Source organism: Grampus griseus (genome assembly GCF_964374135.1).
Source record: "Grampus griseus genome assembly, chromosome: 3".
In the NCBI taxonomy this organism is placed as follows: domain Eukaryota; kingdom Metazoa; phylum Chordata; class Mammalia; order Artiodactyla; family Delphinidae; genus Grampus; species Grampus griseus.
The window spans coordinates 49,887,673-49,892,541 of NC_139019.1; the positions used below are offsets into that span (position 1 = coordinate 49,887,673).

General features: G+C 39.1%; 1 pseudogene across 1 annotated transcript; it reads right to left on the bottom strand.

Annotated features, from left to right (window-relative positions):
• Positions 1 to 831: 831 nt before the first annotated feature.
• Positions 832 to 1,345, bottom strand: LOC309820579 (enolase-phosphatase E1-like; annotated as a pseudogene). The gene has a single exon. The product of its transcript is annotated as an enolase-phosphatase E1-like (transcript).
• Positions 1,346 to 4,869: the final 3,524 nt, after the last annotated feature.

Below are 4,869 nucleotides of genomic sequence, written 5' to 3' on the forward strand. Positions count from 1 at the left end.
AATTTCAGTAAACCTTTTGTTTTTTAATAGTAAACAGCAATTAACATATTTCTCAAACTGTGCTAAGAAGTAGTTAGCAAGGTAACTCTGAAATCTGTGATCACTGGCAGGATTAGGACTGTTTTGTTAAACATTAGGAAGCACATTTCTATTTTAGAAATGTTTTAGAAATGTTACTAACGTAATGTTAGTGCATCTTTTTCACTGGTAAGGCAACTGCTTGCTGTGGGTACCACAATGATTAGCAAGTTTCTTAAGTAACAGATACATGATGAATCAAGACTCAAATTAGCCTCCTTTCCCAACTTTGCTCTCTTTTGGAGCAGAAACAAATAACTTTGTCATTTGTACATAGGGAGGTTAATAGTTTGAAATTCAGTTGCTGTAATCTAACTCACAATTTAAAAGGGGACTAGATTATTACTAGGAATGTCTTTGAAATACTTCTAGTTTTTAAAATAACCAGGCTTCTGAGTAACTTCTCAAACCTACCTTTCTATTTGGGTACGTGACTTGATAAACATAACACATTTGACCTGTATAGTAGTAATTTCTTCTATCACCTATATTTCACCCTCAATAATGGTTAGAGTTGTGGTTTCAAACAATTTCTACATACAAAGCATCATCTTTAAATAAGTTTCCTTTTCACTGAACTGAGATTCTTTTTCCCACTTACGTGCCTGTGAATGGTAATTTGAACATACACACACTTACTTTAGGTATGTGTATATATGTATTTTTTAAGTAAATTACTTTTACCATTAGAATAAAACTAGACGACAGGGACAACTCTGTGAAGACAGTTTGTTCTTCCTTAGAACTCCTCCTCTAGGTTGAGGAAGGCAGGTACAGTTCACTGAAGGATGTGATGAGGCTGAAGTAAGTCTTCTCATCATCTGTTAACCCCACATTGCCAGATCTCACCACCACAGCTACATGCATGTCAGCTTCCTCAGCAGCACTGGCCTCTCGGGTCCGTCAGAAACAAGTTGTTGATTGAGCACCCAATGCTGCTGGCAATCTTTCGATAACTCTCACTCTCCACTTTGTGTCCAATCTCAGTACCAAAGTGACCGTCCACAAGCTCAAGAATATCTCCCTCTGTAGAATGCCCAAATAACAGTTTCTGTGCCTCTACAGTCCCTGAAGAATAGATACACACCTTCATTCCCACCTCTCTCCATTTCCTGACTGCTGGAACCACATCTTCAAAGAACTCTGCTTTCATGCTCCCAGATTTGAATGCTGCCCTCCACATGTGGCCCTGCAGGTGTTTCAGCACCGTGGTCTTCCGGTCCAGAGATATCTGCCAGCACTCGTTAACTACCACAGCCTGGATCATCTGCTGCAGGTCACCCACCGCATTCCCGGATGCTGCTGGGATCGGAACAGCCCCGTCCAGGTGGGAGTCCTCTTCAGCCTGTTTCCTCAAAAGATTGACCCCCTGCTGGCACTCCTCTTCTTCCCAATGTGTCTGCAGATACTCTTTAACATTATCTTTGATGTAAGGAAATAAAATGTCCTTCACGAAAGCAATCGGGGTTGTGGTACTTTCGATATCTAACAGGATCACAGTGACTTCGGCGGGCAACGAAAGCACACAGCCATTTCCCCACCGGCTGCTACTACGAGAATCGACCTACTGGTAGGGAGGGCGGAGGGCAGTGCCAGCTGCGCCCAGCAACCTGCTGGGCTTCCGACAGCCCCGAAAAGAGTCCCGGAGCGCACAACCGCGCGAGGCCTGATGCACGAGGCGGAGAGGACATGTCGGCGCCCCTGAAATTAGAGAAACCCGCAGCACAGGGACCCTGAACTCGCAAGCTGCCCGGGGCTCAGATTCTTTTTTTTTTTAAAGGAAGAATCAGACTATTTTGTCAAATTCCCCAAATTGTGCTGAACAATCTCAAGGACAGATCTGTTCAGGACCACTAAATAGATTTAATCAAAATTTATTAACCAATTTGAAGAATCTCAATTTATTGAAATATATACACAAAACATTTTTTATTTTTCCGGTAGTTGCTACCGATGGTGCTTTAAGAATTTTCTTTTATCCTTCATGGTGAGCTTCATTAACAAACGTTTAGAAACTTTCCATCACTCTGGGGGTACTTTCAGTTATTAAAACTATTTAGTACAGATTATATTTTAATTTTATATTGGATGCAAAGCCCTCCTCATTCTGCCTGCCAATACCAATTTATTAGTCTTGCTAATAACTTTCTTACTCGTGAAACTTGGGCTGAGATGGAGGTAAATATGGTAGGATTTTCCCCCTCCTTGTTTACTATGCTTGCTTCTCTGGAGTTGTATCAGAGAAGGGGGAACAGCCCTTGTTAAGTTGCCTGTCCTTTCTTGTAGTTGTAATTACTATTTCCTTACATGAGCATCGTATGTACATGGTGGTAAGGTTGTTGTTCCCTTTCCATCGGTTATCAGCTCTTACTAAGCTCATTGTCTGCACGGGTAGTATATCCCAAGCACCTCACAAATGCATTTTTCATCCTGCATAAAATTCAACTTCATCTCCAGCATGAGACATGATACTGCAATCTCAGATGCAACTCATTTTTGTCCATATTGTGGCAATTTCCAGTAGCCTCCAAGCTCATCTATTTCCAGAATCCAACTTTGGGCCTAAGAAAAATGTGCAGAATCTCTCAACAACCCAGAAATTGCAGAAGTAGTTCTTTTCCCCTCACTGTATGACCATATCACCCATGCCACCTCTCATTAGAACTTTCTCTACTATCAGATTTTGGAGAAGTTCAACAAGCCCTATGGCTGAGGTAACATCCTTGGTATTATGAGATATCTGGCACCCCTGAAATACAGAGTCCTGCAAAACTCAGATGTATTATCTCTATATTTCTTGCTGCATAAGAAACCATTCCAAACTCATCCCGAACAGCAGTCATTCATTATCACTCACACAAAACTTTGTTCTGAACATGCTGCTATTTCCACTATAATTTCTGCCTGATTTGCTAACTTCCAGTAATAAAAACTGATCTCAAACAGCATTTCACAACATCCTGTTGCAAGTCACAATGGAGATTCTTCTAGTTAGAAAATTTTCCTCTATTGAAATGATTTCTAATAAAAGAGACCAAGGTTACTAGTGATACAGATAAAATGTAATTTAAGATGGTATTTCTCAAAATACTAATCTCTCATCATGTATCATTAAAGTGCCCTGTAGTCAAACACTTCTGGAACAGAGCTGATAAGCTATTTCTCCTGTGTGAAGATTAATAAACCACAAACGTGCATTTAGGTCACTGAGCAGTCTTCTAGTGAAGACACAGGGTTATATATGCTCTGCTGAGTTCCTGGCACTACCATTCAGTACCTCGGAAGTGGCAAATGCCTCGGATTCTTCATCTATGAGATAAGACCAGTAATAACTTTTGCCTCATAGGAAAATTGAGAATGAAATAATGTATATAAAACTCTAAACCTGACCGATACATACACTTAGTAAATGCTCACTAAATATTAAATATGAGTATTATAAATATTTCTGAAACTTATTTGACCACGGATAACTATTTTGAAAAGTTTTGGATTAGGGATATATTTAATGAAAAACAATTGTGTGTTTGCTTTTCTTTGGCTTATTTGATGCTGGGCATTAAATATGTCACTTTCCATCCCTTGCCTTGAACTTGAGGGCACTGAGGTTGCTGAGAAGTCAAACATAGCCTGCTTCATTCAAAAGCAATTTTTTTACATAAATGAAAACAGAAGTTTCTAACTTCATACTCTTAGATGGCCAATAGTTATATTAAGTAAGGCTGACAGAAGGATAGAGAGAGTAAACACTCATGACCTCAGAAAAGATTAAGGAATAGCCAAATGAAAATTGGGTGAGAGAATCTGGGAATCATATTCATAAAAAGATGGCCCCAGAAGCAGCTAAGGAGGAGTATGGAAAAAAATGTTTATGAGATTTCACTAACAGGGTCAGCCCAACTAACAGCTGAATTTGGGCTTCTTTTCTCCCTTCTTTGTGTATTATCCTATGGTAAACAAAAGGAAACGAGAGCTCTAGAAAGGAGGCGATGGTGCTGACTATTTATTCCAGGGTGAATGTAACAGAACCAGGGTTGGAATAAACCTTAAAAGTGACAAATCCAAATTCCCTGCCAGATCAAGAGTTCTCTGTCCAACATCCCTGGCAGATTGTCATTCAGACTCTAAAATATTTTCAATAACAGAGACTCACTGCTGGTTCAGGCAGACTTACAGACTACCTCTAATTATTCACATTTTTTTTTTATTAAGCCAAACTCAGCATTCAATAACCTGCCACAATCTGGTGTGCTTCTATCTTCTAAAGAAAAATAAAATAAATCTAACCCTTCTTTCAGTGGGCAATCCTTTGAAAACAGATATCATGGCTCTCAAGTTTTTGTTTCTTTAGGTTTAATTTATCCAGTTTATACAGAGTCCACATGACCTGGATAATCACTAATCTGAATTTCATCTAGTGGCTGCAGTGTCATTTTCAACTATCTCACTTAAACATTTTCACTAAGGATAAATGTAATGTGAATATATTCATCTTTCTTGTTTTGCACTCTATGATGAATTCTGAGTCTGCCTTCAGATATAGATAACAGATATTTATATACTAGGATTTCATCACTGGACCTGAGTCAGAAAAGAATCTGAATATAATCCTCTGAATTTGTACCAGGTAATGCCAATCTGCTGAATTTCAGATATATATTGCTGGTTCATACAATGGAAAATTAGATTTTTCTGTCTGGTTACTTAGAGTGCATGACAAATAGTCTAAGGCAGTGGTGACTGACATCATGGGAATTTTTCTGACATATTGTGAAGACTGCTGAACTTCAA